Raw genomic sequence first — 18230 nt, 5'->3', positions numbered from 1 at the left:
GCTAACCTAGGCCTAGTCCTGGAGTTCTAGTCTCCATACAATCTAACCTAGGCCTAGAATGTTTTCAACCTTTGAGACTTACTGCTTAATATGCTCACCCCTTCTTGCTCTTAATGAGATTTTTGTTGGTTGGCTTAACACAGTTGTTCTGGCTCAAACTCCTCTCCTCTTCAATCTGGATTTTCTCTGGGCCTCTGAATTGCTCTGTTTGGCCTCATGCTAACTCCAGTAATATGCTCTGATCTCCTGGCTCCTTCTCATTCTCTGGTTCATTCTGCCTTCATCAGTTTTATTTTTCATGATATTTATGATAGCAGTACTTTGGTACTAAAGTACTGGTTAAAAAACTCATAAAGCTTCTATATTTTGAAATTATAACATAAATTGTGAATTTTATATCAAGTTTGTAAATATATATTCTAATGTTATCTACTTGTATTTCAATATTTAATATTAACAATTATAAAGAATCATTGTTTTTCATATATTATTGTTTTAACTTTTGTTTCTGTGGTGTATTATGATATACTTAGAGGCTGTACAGCCTTTGAATTCCATTTTTTTTTACTTTTTTTAAATATTTTTTCTTTTTATATTAATTACAGTATATTCACTTTGTATCCTAGATGTAGCCCCTTCCATCATTCCCTCCCAATCCCTTCCTCCCTCTCTCATCTCCTCCCATGCCCCTCTCCAAGTCCACTGATAGGAAAGGTCCTCCTCCCCTTCCATCTGACCATTGCTTATCAGGTCTCAACAGGACTGTCTGCATTGTCTTCCTCTGTGGCCTGGTAAGGCTACTGCCCCCTCATGGGGATATGATCAAAGAGCCAGCCACTGAGTTCATGTCAGAGACAGTCCCTGTTCTCCTTACTAGGGAACCCACTTGGATGCTGAGCTGCCATGGGCTACATTTGTGCAGGGGTTCTAAGTTATCTCCATGCATTGTCCTTGGTCAGAGTCTCAGTCTCAGGAAAGACCCTTGGATCCAGATTTTTTGGTTCTGTTGCTCTCCTTGTGGAGCTCTTATCCCCTCCAGGTCTTTCTATTTCCTCCTTATTTCATAAGATTCCTTGTACTCTACCCAAAGTTTGTTTATGAGTCTCAACTTATGCTTTGGTACATTACTGGGTAGAGTCTTTCAGAGGCCCTCTCTGGTAGACTTCTTTCCTGTTTCCTGTTTTTTCCCTCTTTTGATTTCAGTCTTGTTTGCCTTTCTGAATGAGGATTGTTCATATTACCCTGGGTCCTCCTTCTTGCTTAGCTTTTTTAGGTGTAGAGATTTTAGTATGTTTACCCTATATCATGTGTCTAATATGAATCCCATTTTTTTTTATTTCCCAGATAACAATATGAAAGTAAACATCTTCCATGACCTGGCAAGCCTGCATCATCAGGGGCAAAAGATCAGAGAGCAGTCAGCTGAGTTCATGGCAGAGGATGCCCCTGCTTGCCTCACTCAGAAATCCCCATGGAGACTGAGATACAAATTGGCCACATCTAAGCATAGGGTCTAGGTCCTCTTCATTCATGGTCCTCCCTTTGTGCATCAGTTGGTTTCCTTGTAGGGCTCCTGTCCCCTCCATGTCCTGCTAATCCCACCACTCTCTTCCTCCACCAGATTATTCTCTGTGTTCTGCAGAAAGTTTGGCCCTGACTCTTAGCATCTACTTAGATCCCCTGTTGGCTGAACCTTTCAAGCTATAGGCAGATGGCAGTAGTGGAGAACCCCTGCTTTCAGTGGACTAGGGGAAGGAAATGAGGGGAAGAAGGTTGGAGAGTGGGACTGGGGGAGTTGAGTGAGGGGACTTTAATCCGGAATTATAATGAATATATTATGAAGAAAAAAATAAAAATTATAAAAGTAAACATCATCTTTGAAACACCTGATAACTTAAATTAGCATATAAAAAGGGACAGTAATCTGTAAATTGTTGAGACCCATTAAAGCAAAACTATTTCATCCTGTTTTAAAGCATAGAATCTGAGCTCTATTTCTCCTTTTCAATAGAGACCTGATATTTTAAACTACCAAAAAATGGGAAGCCCGTGGTAGCTCAGTAACCAACTTGTTTCCCATAGTAAGGGGAACAGGGACTATTTCTGACAGGAACTCAATGGCAGGCGCTTTGGCCTCCCCACCCCCCAAGGGAGGAGCAGTCCTGGTAGGCCACAGAGAAGGACTTTGCAGCCAGTTCTGAAGATACCTGATAAAACAGGATCAGATGAAAGAGGGGAGGAGGTCCTGCCCAATCAGTGTACTTGGAAAGGGGCAGGGAGGAGATAAGGGAGGGAGGGAGAGTTTGGGAGGGAATGAGAGAGCAGATACATCTGGGATACAGAGTTAATAAAATGTAACTAATAATGAAAAAAAGAAAAGAAAAGAAAGATGTTATCATAACTAGAAAAAAATGGGTACTATTGTTACCCCCCTTTTTTTTTTTTTGTAATTCACTGTGTTCAATTTTTATTTGTATTATTCTGAGAAGCCTTCTGATAGAAATAATCATAGTTCAGTCATAGCTATTATTTTGGTCTATTCACAATTCTACCTCTTCCTGGCCTATACCATTCAAAGGCACAAATATTTGTTTTGTCTTAAATATAGAGGAAAATATTGTATGAGCTTTATCATAGTTATCTTTCTTTTTTTTTTCAATATAGTTTATTCAGGAACCTTGAACAATCCTCGGACCCTGAGGAAAGCCAGCCCACAGCTTAAATAGCCTCTGGGTAGCCAACCCAGGCGTGCCACGGGGGCAATGCAGATAGGTCCACATACATGGAAGCAAGCCAGATCCTCAGCCTTAGCCAAATGTGGAATTGTTCGTGACAGAGAGCACTCACCATCAGGAAGGTGGAAGGCAGAAACCAGCTCCATCTTTAAGGCATAGCATTCTGCAGCTCTCTACAGTTCCCCCTTTTTGTTTTAGACACATAAGGCAAGAGTAGAGGTCTGATCTCTGATATTAGAAATAAATTGGGATTTTGTACTGATGTTCATTTAGGTGTCATCCACCCAAAGAGCATCAGACCCGACCGATACCTTTTTCTCAGAGGCGGGACCTGGGGCATCAACCCACATGCAATCAGACATGCTCTTCTCTGGGTCCAAAGCGGCTGACCCTGAGTGCAGTGCTTAGCCTCGCATCCTGAGCGTAACATTTTAGCTTTTTATGGTATCCAACCATGCTTGGGGAGAATGTCCTGCTTCAATGGCTGTAAAGGCCTGAATGATCATGGCTGCATCACACTGTTGTAAGACTCTAATCTTGCATATATACCACAGGCAAACCAAGGAGACCAACACCAGAAGGCCTGCTAACGCTCCCATGCCCGCCCATTCCTTCAGATGATTCATGGCTGCAGCAATCCATGTTGATAATCCTGTGGCTAGTCCTGCGTCCACTCTGGTAGAATTTACTGTGACCATGGCCACTCTCAGCTGCTCCATCGTAGTATCGAATTCTCCAGTCCAATTACCTAAAATATAGCTCGACAATTGTTTAGACAGATTTGCAGCACAGGAAAAATTCTCATGTTATATGCTAGTGACTCAAAGTCCAGCATATTTTCATTGGCAGCCAAGTTGAGCGATTTGTCATAGGGTATCAATTTGCTCCTGCAAGAGGTCAATCCTCTGATTAAACACCATCAAGCTTCCTTTTAGTTGAGCATTAATTCCTTTATGTACAACTAAGGCATGAGCTACATTGGCTAAATGATTATTCAGGGTCTGGAGCAGTCTGCCCAGTATGACTCATGGCTAATGCCCCGGTGGTAGCTCCAACAGCCGCCAATGAGATGGTAGTAACAATGGTGGCTGTAGTTCCAAGATCCCTTTTCTGTCTGAAGAGAGTCATAGCGTGAGGGGCATCAACGGGCACAGGCACCCAGTGAGGCATGCGAGTAACCAGGGCATACCTAAATTTACTAGCATTCCAGCATTGGGCAAAAAAGCAAGTATCATTACCACAATTACTTGGCTCTATCTGGCTAATAATGAATAGAAATGGGGGATATAAACAAACAGGTGTGGGCTTATAGGAAATATTATGGGAAGCCTTAACCCCCTCGTTGGAACATCCTGCATCAGTTCTAGAACTAGCAGTGGTGGTGTCCGAGGTCTGAGTAGGTTCAGGAGACCATTGCCCCCAGGGGCGAGACATGCTCCATGCCAATTGACTAACTCCATGTTTTCCTCCACTTTTGAAAGTCATTTAAGGTTCTTAAATTACTTTTTTCCCTTTTTTTTTTTAAATTTTCATCAATTACACTTTATTCATTCTGCATCCCCCCATAAGCCCCTCCCTCCTCCCCTCCCAATCCCACCCTCCCTCCTTCCTCTGCTTGCATGCCACTCCCCAATTCCACTAATAGGGGAGGTTCTCCTCTCCTTTCTGATCTTAGTCTGTCAGTTCACATCAAAAGTGGCTGCAATGTCCTCTACTATGGCCTGGTAAGGCTGCTCCCTCCCAGAGGGAGGTGATCAAAGAGCAGGCCAATCAGATTATGTCAGAGGCAGTCCCTCTTCACATTACTATGTAACCCAATTGGACTCTGAACTGCCCTGGGCTACATCTGTGCAGGAGTTCTGGGTTATCTCCATGAATAGTCCTTGGTTGGAGTATGAGTCTCTGGGAAGTTCCCTGTGTTCAAATATTCTTGTTCTGTTGCTCTCCTTGTGGAGACCCTGTCCTCTCCAGCTCTTACTATTTCCCAGTTCTTACCTAAAATTCCATTCACTCTGCCCAACAGTTGCCCATCAGGCTCAGCATCTGCTTTGATAATCTGAAGGGCAGAGGCTTTCAGAGGCCCTCTGTGGTAGGTTCCTAGGTTGTTTCCTGTTTTCTTCTTCTTCTGATGTCCATCCTCTTTGCCTTTCCGGATGGGGATTGGACATTTTAGTTAGGGTCCTCTCTCTTGCTTAGTTTCTTTAGATGCACAGGTTTTAGTGGGTTTGTCCTATGTTGTATGTCTATATGAGTGAGTATATACCATGTGTGTCTTTTTGCTTCTGGAACAACTCACTCAGGATGATCCTTTGCAGATCCCACCATTTACCTGCAAATTTCATGATTTCCTTATTTTTCATTGCTGAGTAATATTCCATTGTGTAGATGTACCACAATTTCTGCATCCATTCTTCAGTTGAGGGGCATCTGGGTTGTTTCCAGCTTCTGGCTATTACAAATAAAGCTGCTACAAACATGGTTGAGCAAATGTCCTTTTTGTGTACTTGAGTCTCTTTTGGATATATGCCCAGTAGTGGTATGGCTGGATCTTGAGGAAGCGCTATTCCTAGTTGTCTGAGAAAGCGCCAGATTGATTTCCAGAGTGGTTGTATAAGTTTACATTCCCACCAGCAGTGGAGAAGGGTTCCCCGTTCTCCACAACCTCTCCAGCATGTGTTGTCACTTGAGTTTTTGATCTTGGCCATTCTGATGGGCATAAGGTGAAATCTCAGGGTTGTTTTGATTTGCATTTCCCTAATGGCTAGTGAGGTTGAGCATTTCTTTAAGTGCTTCTCTGCCATTCGGTATTTCTCTACAGAGAATTCTCTGTTTAGCTCTGTTCCCCATTTTTTAAGTGGATTACTTGGTTTGCTGCTTTTCAGCTTCTTTAGTTCTTTATATATACTGGATATGAGTCCTCTGTCAGATAAAGGGTTGGTGAAGATTCTTTCCCAATCTGTAGGTAGTCGCTTTGTTTTGATGACGGTGTCCTTTGCTTTACAGAAGCTTTTCAGTTTCATGAGGTCCCATTTATTGACAGTTGGTCTTAGAGCCTGTGCTGTTGGTGTTATGTTCAGGAAGTTTTCCCCTGTACCAATGAGTTCTAGGGTATTTCCCACTTTTTTTTCAAGCCGATTTAATGTGTCTGGTTTTATGTTGAGGTCTTTGATCCACTTGGACTTCAGTTTTGTGCAGGGTGACAAGTATGGATCTATTTTCATTTTTCTGCATGTAGACATCCAGTTAGACCAGCACCATTTGTTGAAGATGCTATCTTTTTTCCATTGTATGGTTTTGGCGTCTTTGTCAAAGATCAGGTGTCCATAAGTGTGTGGGTTTATTTTTGGGTCCTCTGATCGGTTCCATTGATCCACCATTCTGTTTCTATGCCAGTACCATGCAGTTTTTAAAACTGTTGCTCTCTAGTACAACTTAAGATCAGGGATGGAGATACCTCCGGAAGATCTTTTATTGTAGAGGATTGTTTTAGCAATTCTGGGTTTCTTGTTATTCCATATGAAGTTGAGAATTTTTCTTTCCAGGTCTGTAAAGAATTGTGTTGGTAATTTGATGGGCATTGCATTGATTCTGTAGATTGCTTTTGGTAAGATGGCCATTTTTACTGTGTTAATCTTGCCAAGCCATGAGCATGGGAGATCTTTCCATCTTCTCATATCTTCTGATTCTTTCTTCAGAGATTTGAAATTTTTTTCATACAAGTCTTTGACTTCCTTGGTTAGGGTTACTCCGAGGTACCTTATGTCATTTGTGGCTATTGTGAAGGGTGTTGTTTCCCTAATTTCTTTCTCAGCCCTTTTGTCTTTTGTATACAGGAGGGCTACTGATTTTTTTGAGTTAATTTTGTATCCTGCCACTTTGCTGAAGGTGTTTATCAGCTGTAGGAGTTCCCTGGTAGAGTTTTTGGGGTCACTCACGTATACTATCATATCATCTGCGAATAGTGATAATTTGACTTCTTCCTTTCCAATTTGTATCCCCTTGATCTCCTTCAACTGTCTTATTGCTCTAGCAAGGACTTCCAGCACTATGTTGAAGAGATATGGAGAGAGTGGGCAGCCTTGTCTTGTCCCTGATTTTACCCTTTTTAAGTGTTAATACAGGTTTAATGTTCCATTACCTGCACTGTTCCCAGGAAATCTGAGTCACACCTGAAGACATGCTAAGGAGAAGGGAGGGATGACACAATGTTCATTTTCATTCCAGAAGTCCCTCCTCAGTGGAGCTTCTTGCAGTGGTTCTATCAGGCAGTACTGAAGGAGGTCTGCCACACAGTTTGCCTGCTTTTCTGAGTCCTAAATTTTATTTTTCCTTCTTTCCTATCTCTTTTTCTTTGAATAATGAACGAAACCTAGGCATGTGTTTCCTGACGAACTAAGCCTTCTCACTCATTTTCTGAAGCTCTAAGCCTTCATATTTTGCCATGTCACTGCTTGACAAATCCCGTTGTAAATTCATATGTGACAGTTTTAGTGAGAATGAGCCCCACCTCCAGCATAGGCTCAAATATTTAAGTCCTTGATTACCCAGTTGCTGGCAACATTTTGGGAAGTAGTGCAGCTTTGCTGGAGGAAATATGTTACCAGAGGTTGGCATTAAGAGTACACAGTCACCTCAATTCCAGTTTTTCTCTCTCTGATTCACTACTGCAGCTAATGATAAGACCTCTCCGCACTCCTGCTGCCAGGTCTGCTATTTTCTGCTATGCCACTATACCATGATGTTATCTTATCCCTCAGAAATCACAACACATACACACACACACACACACACACACGCGCGCGCGCGCGCGCGCGCACACAATATTTCTTCTGTAAATTTATTTTGCTATTGTATTGTCTCTCCTCATAGTTGTTTGAATGAGAATGAATCCAACAGCTTAGTATGTTTGAATGCTTTGCCTACAGCTGAAACAGTGGGGAAAGGATCAGAGGGTATGGGAGTATGGTCTTGGAGGAGCGGTGTCTATGTGGGTAAGCAAAACCTGGTTCCCTAGTAATGGTAATACATTATAAAAATGCCTAGAGCTTTATTGAGCTGTTACAGTAGGTTAAGGACATCTATTGCCAAGCCTAACATAAGTTTGATCCTATGAACCCACATGGTGAAAGGAGAACACCTGCATAGTAAGTTGACTATTGATGTACATTCACACAAACACAATGTGGCAGGCAAATGCCTCCTGTACCCAACGCTAAAAGAAATATTTTAAAGGTAAGTCAACAGTGTTTGGTCAGGAAACAAGTTGAGTCAAAATTTCCTTCAGATCGCAAAATAAGAGAAAGAGGTTTAGGCAGAAACAATAAGATATATAGAGATCTAAACATGATATGCCCTTAAAGGGAAGGGAAAACTTGTCTTTAAAATGTGAGAAGGAGCTTCATTATGAGTTGGAATGAGAAATAAAGGAAAAGAAATAGATGGCATTAGAGACATTGATGAAGGAAGCCACAAGAGTGTTGTATGAGAATTATCTTCAGAGTAATTCCCTGAGTGAAATCCTACTGATATGTTTCTGGAAGATTTCCCTGAATATAAGAAAACACTTGACTTTTGTTATCTTTTAGGGCTAGTAATTTAGTTAAATGTAGAATACATGACAATGGGAATAGAGAAGTCAGTTACCAGTTAGAGCCATAAAGCAGGGGCTCCTGTTAGACCACAACACAAATCTCGCTTAATACTTTTTCCCAGAGAAAGTAAAGAAGAATAGCCTGATATTTTCAAACTGTGGAATCTGGCATTTAAGTGCAACTACTATTATTTAGGGTAAAGATCCTTGTGTTAAAAATCAGTAAATAAATGGATAAATATGTAAGTATGCCATAGAAATTGGGGTTTGAGCATAGTTTCTTGTATTACCAAAATTGTAATTTACATCATTTACAAAAATAGTAACCATTCATTGTTATTTAAATTAACTTTACCATTTAAAGCCTTTGTGTGTTTGTTTGTTTTTTTGCTTGCTTTTTGAAAATGCAAAAAATGTTAATGTTGAAACTTATTTCTAAATGTAATGATCAAAAAATCAGTAGACATGTCTTGCTTGGTGCTGCATGTCTTTAAGCCCAGCACTGGGAGGCAGAGGCAAGCATATCTCTGTGAGTTCAACGCCAGCTTGGTCTACAAAGTGAGTCCAGGACAACCAGGGCTACACAGCTTGTCTCAAAAAAACAAAACAAAACCACAAAAATGTTCCTGAATAAACTGCATTGAAAAAAAAAAAAAAGAAAGAAAAGAAATCATGAGAAACTAAAAAAGAAAGTATACAGATTTATATTTTTTTCTGTTGTTTCTTGTTATTACACCCCACAATAATTTCACAATAAAAGACCTTTAGTCAGCATTTGTTTTGTTTTGTTTTAAGCTTCTTTGGGCAACATGAGTCAGTCTTCACATAGCAAACCTTCACTATTTGAACTAAGTAGGAAGTCCAAACCACAAATGGACACAGCTACAGTGCTCTGTGCCTACAGATTTTATTTATAACTGCTTGAACATTGACACGTAATTGGTCACATGACATATCTAGTGTTGCTACTTTGGTGCTAAGAAAGTTTTACCTTTCTTCATCTACCATAATGTTATGTCCATTTGAAATATTTTAATCATTTGGGGGATGAAACTATGATCAGTGGAATTCCTAATTTCTAGTAGCCTTTAGAAATTGTTTTCCCCCAGTTTCATCCACAATGAGTTAAGCTCAGTCATTATTTCCAGAACAGCTACCTAAAAGCCCACAACAATCTCCTCACTCAAGATATTTTGAACAAGACCAGCTCCTCCTGCAATGACATCTCCATTTTTTTCTGCCACTGTAATAACTTCTGATGCATTCTCTGTAAATAAAGTAACTTTTTGACTTCTGAAGCATAAAGGTAATAATAAAACTGGCAAATGGCTCCTGTGTTTCTTTTTTCCCCCATATCTAATGTTAAATCCATATAAACACTGCTTTGGATTGGTAAAGTCCAGAACTTCAAAATTCTTAAGTAAGTTAACAGTTTTTTCCACCTCATAGATCTCTGTTGTGTATAAGCGTTTTGAATACACATCATCTTAAGGTTCACTTTTATAGATATATGACTATTTTTTTTCTGTCATCTCGTTTTTCATCTTATATCTTATCCTTGATGTCTTCTTAAAAATTCCTTACATGCTTTGTAGTAGCAACAACAAAATGATTGTTGGGGAAGAGACTGTTTACAGAACAAGGGTAAAGAAGTGTCTGACAAACCTTATCTTGGAAAGAATTTGCCTTTGATGTTAAATCAAGATTCTACCTAAGCAACTTACAATGGTCATTATGTGGACTCTTTCAGATTGTGTTCTAAAGCTTTTGTTTTTACATATTGCTGTGTATTATATTTGGATTTTATCTTTCCTTACTATTTACTGAAATCATGTAATTTCGTTATTGAGTGTTAAGTTTCTTCACTGAAGTAAAATTCACTTTTGTTTTAATGTGTCTTTTAAAATACAAATTTAGGGACCATTATTTCATCTTTATTTTGAGAATTAAATTATTGGATATTTAATGTGATCATAATAAAATTTGTCATTTTCCTGCTATATCTAGTATAAAGACTTCCCTAAAGCATAAGTTCAAATGATACAAAGCAAATTCAACAGTAGAATACATACATACATATGAATATATATACACACACACACTTCAGAAATGAGAAATTTCTACCATTGCTATTATTATGTGATACTATTTAGGGGAGGATTTGTAGAAACATTTGCTTATACAAGATAGGAAACAAACAACAGACAAAACTAAGGATACTACCTGTCCTAGTCAGGGTTATCATTGCTGTGATGAAACACCATGACCGAAAGCAACATAGGAGGAAAGGGGTTTATTTCACGCACAGTGGCAAATAATAGTTTGTCATCAAAAGCAAGGAAGGAACCTGGAGGCAGGAGCTGATACAGAGACCATGGAGAGGTGCTGCTTACTGGCTTGCCCACATAGATTGCTCAGCTTGTCATTTTATAGAACTCAGGACTACGAGCCCAGAAGTGGCATTGCACACAATAGGAGGGGGGATCCTCCTACATCAATTACTAATTAAGAAAATACCTTACAGACTTGCCTACAGCCAGCTCTCATGGAAACATTTTCTCAGCTGCTGCTATTTACTTTCTGATGGCTCTAGCTTTTGTCGGGTTGACATAAAACTAGCTAGTACTACTGGTCCCTTGTCAACTTGACACAGAAATACATCAATTTTCAGTTATAACCTTCTTTTATTTTTCATTTATTCCAAAGATGGCACATTAATATTAATAGCATAATAGAAAACCTAAATAATCTCATAAGTTCCATGGTATTTACAAACTGAATTTAAAAGTTCAGTCTCTGCAAAAAATCTAAAGTCTCTTTTAAAATCCAATTTCCTTTAAAATTCAAAGACTATCAACTGTGAGGTTCTGTAAAATAAATAAATAAAGTAAAACTTGTCTTTCAAGTTCCTATAGAACAGTTCACTGAGCCCACACCCAATGCCTTTTCTATCCCCCAAATTTTCTACAATCCTCCCATAAACAACATAAATAGGTCTGTTGTAGCAATACCCTTCTATCCCGGTACCAACTTCTATCTTTGTCAGTTTTCTTTTGTTGTAAAGAGACATAATAACTATGACAACTCTAACAAAGAGAGTATTTAATTGGGGCTTGCTTACAGTTTCAGATGTTTAGTCTAGTGTTATCATGGCAGGTGTTACTCATGGGTTTTGAGGTTTCAGAAGATCAAGCTAAGCATAGTGGCTCTCTCTCTTCCTGCTGCCTGTGGATCCAGATATAGAACTCTCAGCTGCTTCTCCAGCACCATCTCTTCCTGTATGATCCTTACCATGGTGAAAATGAACAAAAGCTCTGAAACTTTAGGCAAGTCTCAATTAAATACTTTCTTTTATGAGTTGTCATGGCCACGGTGTCTCTTTAGATCAATAGAACAATGATTAAGACCTTTGTCTTAAAGAGCTTCCTTCCATATGGAGCATATTAATTTTAGAGGACACTGCTACACCAAAGCTGTGAATCATGAGAACTCGCACTCTAAACTCCAAGTTCCAAAATTCTAACAAAAAATCAAATTTCAAATAAACACTTGTAGCCTTGCTATATCAGCACTTTCAACATTTGTTATGTTGTTTTCTATTTTTACTATGATTTTTTTTTATTGCAATTCAAAAAAGAAAGTAACTCAGTTATCTTCCTTTTGTAGTTTATTGGAATTTTCTTGTTTTTGTTTTTACCTTTGAGACAGAATGCAGTGGTGTAGCATAAGTTGGCATTGAACCTACTCTTGAGGAAGTTTCTTAGAGGTGGCTGAGGTTGTCCTTGAGCTGCTGAAGCTCCTCTTTGTACCTCCCAAGCTAAGTTCACAGACTTGTGCCATTAAGGCCATCTAGTAGTATCTGTTTTTTTTTTCTTACTCTATTCAAATCACTTATATGTTCTACTGCTTATCACTTATCTATCTTGGTCAATATAATTCAATATAATCATCTTCCAGTGGCATAAACCATTAACTTGTGTCTTAATCATCAAATTAAATCATCAAGAAAAAAAAACACATTCAATTCTCATGCTATTATTTTGTCCTCAGGATCTAATCCTCACATTCAAATTTGAAACTGTTTATCTTTAAAGCTTACTGGTTACCTCACTAATAATATCTTTATATTATTTATTTTGTTAGTGTTTTCACTCCTTCACAAATTTGACAAATATAACACTTTATATTTCAGTTGTCACATTGTCTACTTATCAGTATGACTGACTACTATTTCTTGAGTTGCTGACATCACTTTAGGTATGAGAGTCTATAATTATGGTTCTCCTATAGCCTTACTAGTCACTCCAAAACATAATTGTCATTTTTCCATTTGTGTGTATGTGTGTTTGTGTGTGTGTGTGTGTGTGTGTGTGTTTCAGTCTGTCATTAAAGTTTTTTTGTGGTGGTCTGTGGGTAACTTAATATATTCAGTTATGTCCTATCATATGAGTCCATGGATATAACTTAGATTATCAGTCTTGGTAACAATTGTCCTTTCCCACTCAGAAATGTTGCCAGCATAATTTGTCATTTTTCTGTTAATTCATTTACTAAATGTTCCTAAGAGGTTCTATGAATTAACTATTATTAAAAAGTACCAAGTAATCAATTAATAAAGTTCAGAGATATGCTTTTCCTTAAATATTAGGAGATTCTAGTGTAGGGTCAATTCACTTGTTTTTAAGCTTGTAGTGAGGATGAACATCATGTTTAGGAAACATGTTGGTACAAAGCTACTCATACCATGGCAAAAAGTGAAATAGAGGAAGGATTCTAGGTTATCTCCTTGAACAGTCCTTGGTTGGAGTATCAGTCTCAGAAAAGACCCCTGTGGCTAGATTTTGTGGTTCTGTTATTCTCCTTGTGGAGCTCTTGTCCCCTCCAGATCTTTCTATCTCCTCTTTCTTTCATAAGATTCCCTGCACTCTGCCCAAAGTTCAGTTATGAGCCTCAGCATCTGCTTTGATACACTGCTGGGTAGAGTCTTTCAGAGGCCCTCTGTGGTAGGCTTCTGTCCCATTTCCTGTTTTCTCCTTCTTCCAATGTCCATCCTGTTTGCCTTTCTCAGTGAGTATTGATCATCTTACTCAGGGTCCTACTTCTTGCTTAGCTTCTTTAAGTGTACAGATTTTAGGATGTTTATCCTATATTATTTCTCTAGTATCCTCTTATAAGTGAGTATATACTGTGTGTGTGTCTTTCTGCTTCTGGGATACCTCACTCAGGATGATCTTTTCTAGATCCCACCATTTGCCTGAAAATTTCATGATTTCCTTGATTTTAATAGTTGAATAGTCCCCTGCTCAGATGGAGCCCATGGCAGCTCAGTATCCAAGTGGGTACCCTAGTAAGGGGAACAGGGACTCTCTCTCACATGAATTCAGTGGCTGGCTCTTTGATAACATCCCCCTGAGGGGCAAACATCCTTGCCAGGCCACAGAGGAAGACAATGCAACCAGTCCTAATGAGACCTAGGGTCTAGGGTCAGATGGAGGACTTCCCCCATCAGTGGACTTGGAGAGAGGTATGGGAGGAGATGGGAAAGGGGGGTGGGATTGGGAGGGAATGAAGGAGGAGGCTACAGCTAGAATACAAAGTGAATAAATTGTAATTAATGTATAAAAATTAAAAGTGAAAAAGAGGGAGGATTGTGATTCACACAATTCTTTATTACATGCCATCCTCTCAGTTCCTGAATGCCTTCATAAGCAATATAACTCTTAAAGTCTAGACAACTTCTTAATAATGGCCTTACAGATAAAAACACAATTAACACACTTTCTTTTGGGGAACTACTTATTTGTAGGAATATGGATTGTATGTCTAGCACTTCATTCATACCAGAAAATGGTCTACCACCAGCCCTTTCTTCATGTTTTATCTTTTGTTTTATAATTTGATATTTTAATCTAGCTGTATAGGTGAGACAGTGGAAGAGCTTGAAGTTATTAGGCCTCCCAAGTAACCTGGACCACAGTCCTGCAACACCAGACTTGGTTAATTTGGGGAATATTTAAATTTCAATTCATATCAAAATTTACTGTGTTACATCCGCACTTGTTGCTTGAGTCTTGAGGAGACAAAAGAGTCAAACAACTTTCTCTCTGCCCTGAAATAAATAAAAAATCAACAAACAAAAACCTGAAAAAGTAGAACAAATACTATTGCTCAAGCATGTACAATTATAGTAGTAAATAAAGAGACAACATATAATTAATTCCTGCAATGAATATGTTTTTAATTTAACAAACTTTAACAAGTTGAATAATTAAAATAAGGAGTATCAATTTGGCACTTATATAATTGGTCAGTAAAATTTTCATTGATCAGAAAATACTTGATACTTGATCACAGACATGGAGAAAATAAGGAGATGTAGCTCTCCTGTGGCAGAGCATTGCAGATTGGAGATACCAAGCAGCAGAAGCAATGGTCCTAATGAAAGCACATGCTCAGCATGCTCAGAGAATAGCAGGTTAGTTGGTATCAAACATAGAGAAACATGATAAATCATCTAAGTAGTAAATGGCAAAGCAAGTGAGAACATTAGGCTATTATGAAGATTTGCATTGTGTGTCCTATGTACACACAGACTGCCATTCTTCTTATATTAAAGAATGAAACTTTAAAACACTGCAAATGCAACACTTAACAGAAATTTCCTTTTATTGCTTGGAAATGTTTGGAGAAACCAGAAATTTAAAACATGATTTTGAATTCATAACTTCTTTTTTTCTTTTACCTGATATCACGTAAAATATTCTGAGGATCTGGATGCAGGAGACATTAAAGGTGATCAAAAGTTTTAACTCTGGCAATATTACAGGTATAATTTCATATCTCCAAGCTCAATGAGTAATGCTGTATTGACTCCATGGAGAAAGAATAGTGTTTTGGAAGCTTTGAGTTTGTTGTATTTCCCAGACTCTGCTTTATATGCTTCTCTGTGGTGCTTTGTAACATACATCTTTTATATTTAATAAACTGGAGTCATGGCTATAATAGCTTTCTGTGATTTTTCTGAGTCTTTCCTTTCATTTATTGAAATAGAAACTGATCTAGGCTATCTATAAACTTTTTGTATCTATAAACTTTTTGTAGTTTGCATCAAAGCACCTTTACAAATATATATTAATAAACACTTTGTTATAAAACATATATGAAACAAAATTTGAAATTTGAATTTACAAATGCACAATGCTTTCATGATATTCATGTTGTTGTATGACCATCCACTACTTTCTATTTCCCATCACTATAAGAATAAAATAGTAGGTATCTTTCTCTCTATACCTAGGCTCTAGAAATCACTTGCATATTTTCCATCCCTATGAATTTACCAGTGCCAGATATTGAAGTCAAATAACATAATATGAATATTTTGTATCTAGCTTATTTTAGTTAACAGTGCTTTCAAGATTAATTCATGTTGTTGCCCACACCACTTATTTTAACCTTATTTTTTATCACTGAAAAATACTTCACAGTATGGATAGCCATGAATTAGTTTCATAAACACAGGCTTTTTAAAATATATTCTAAACAATGTTACATTAAATATGGTCATGGAAGTATCACCTTGAGATCTTGCTTTCAATTCTTTTGGATGCATAAACTTAAAAGTAAAATAGGCAGACCATGTATAATTCAATATTGGCCCTTAAAAGTAGATTTGAGATGTTTTGTATGGAATTTGCACATTTTGTATTCCCAGAAGCAATGGATACAGATCATTTTCTCCACATCTAACACTTGATATTTTCTGCTTTTATTTTCTTTAAAACTCAATCAGGTATATATAAAAAGGACTCTCATTGATTTCTGTCTTAGAGACTAATGATGTCACTAAACTTCTCATATGATTTTCACTGATAGTCAGCTAAATATGTAATTTCTCCTATGTGGGGTATATTAATGCCTTGCTCCTTAGTAATAGAGATAATATTTGAGGTATGTCTGGTTTGAGAACATAGGTAACAGATTATACATTGCTCTTTGAGTCTTTTATTTTTCCATAGCGTCTTCCTTATTTTTTTTATTTTTTTTTTTTTTTTTTGCTTCCTGGCAACCATGAAGTAAGAAAAAAAATCTTCTGCCATCCTTCTACAACAATGTTTCACATAACAAAACCTCCAAAACAGTACAACCAGCCAGCCAAGAAATGACTCTTTTGAAAGTGTTATAAAAAATAAATTTTTTCTCTACTGATGTGACTTTCTAAGTTGTTTGCACATTTTGGAGAAAATACTAACATAGTTTTTGTGGATATAAACATGTTTCTGTTTTGGTACCATGTGTGGGGATGTGAAACTGATTAAAATGGTCCACAGCAGCAGACTATTTACCTCATTCAGATTCTGAGAAGAGTTCTTCGCCAGCTGCTGATAGTTTAAATCTGAGGACTCTGTAGGGAGAATCAATGCCAGAGCCCAGAGACTGTGGAGACTCCAAGAAAGAACAAGGCATTTCCTGTGTTTCCCTTTGCTGCTCCTGGTTGCTGCTGTGAGACAACAAGTTAGAGATCTCTTGATACTCAGATTGGACTGGTTATAGGAACTTTATGACCCTAACCAGCAGGAAGCAGGTAAGAAAAAAACTGTGCCCCCTCCCACTATCTCTTTCTCTTTCCTGTCTGGTGTTGGGATATTGGAAGATATTGGCATGGAGTAGAGAAAAAAGAGATATAAGAAATGTAAATAAAAGAGTCTTTAAAAAGTAAGACAACATGTAGTTATTTCAATAACTTCATTTGAGATGTGTATAAGATCTTTGTTTATTTTTAACTGAATTATTTTCTTTTTGGCTGTTCAGTTTTAGCAGTATTTCCTATAAATTGAAAAATAAAACCTGATTAAGTATATGTCATGAAGATATTTTAACTCATAATTTTATCTTTCTATAGTTGGAAAATATTTTAATGCACCAAACATTTCATTTTGATGGAGTCTAATTCAGAAAATGAGTGTGTGTGTGTGTGTGTGTGTGTGTATAATTTCTCAAAGTTTTGCTGTCATAAATAATGATATATTTCACTGGTTTATTTTTCTTCATTTGAAAAAATAAATCTTTTGCATTCATGCAGTAATATTTTCCTGATTATAATATAGGATTTCTTTTGGTTATTATGAACTTAGTTTCAATACCATGAACTTACCTACATCTCTACAGGTTGTCCCTATTCTGATGTAAAGGACAAAATTTCATATGTGATCATTAAGGTTTATTTATTCCAATTTTACGCATTTCTTCTTTGCTTTTTCCTCCTGATTATCACTCTAGGTGTGGCTGAAAGCACACTGAGTTAGCTATTTCACAGCCTGACGTCGTGTATAATTTACCTTGTCTATTTTATATAAAAGCAAGTTCCTTATACAAATGCACACACATACACATTTGTAAAATCTCAAGAGATGAACAATGCAGAATCAAGTGGTTTACCATCTTGTTATATGAATGACTTCTAGTCAGAGTCCCAATAGAATCTCCATTTCCATTGGCATTCTGGTCTTTAGAACTCACACCAGAATTTTCAATTATGTTTGGATTAATAAATTTTAAAGTTTTTTTGATCTGTATTTTCCAAAATTCTCCACACTACCCAGCAATCTACTTCTAAAATGTTTTGAACCACATGATGAGATGTAACTGCAGCATCATTCCCAAATCTTTGTATTTTTTCTTCCATGTTAAAGTGCCCCAAAGCTATGCATCCCAACCCCACTCTTGCCTATGGTAAACAGCTGAAACAACTTAAGGAGAAAAGATTGATTTTGTACCCTCATCAACTTCCAGTAAATGGCCAGTTACTTCCATTTATTGTAGGATTCATGAAGTAAAACATCTTAGTGAAAACAGCATCAGACGGAGGATTCTTTACATTTCTGGTCAGAAAACAAGGAAAGGAC

The 18230-nt window shown here is 37.6% G+C and overlaps 1 pseudogene; it reads right to left on the bottom strand.

The window, feature by feature from the left end:
• Positions 1-9115: 9115 nt before the first annotated feature.
• The window catches only part of LOC110543175 (large ribosomal subunit protein uL1m-like), a 79805-nt pseudogene continuing 70690 nt past the window's right edge, over positions 9116-18230 (bottom strand).

This window comes from Meriones unguiculatus, chromosome X (assembly GCF_030254825.1).
Source record: "Meriones unguiculatus strain TT.TT164.6M chromosome X, Bangor_MerUng_6.1, whole genome shotgun sequence".
Taxonomy (NCBI): Eukaryota; Metazoa; Chordata; class Mammalia; order Rodentia; family Muridae; genus Meriones; species Meriones unguiculatus.
This window is presented reverse-complemented; position numbering and strand designations above follow the sequence as displayed.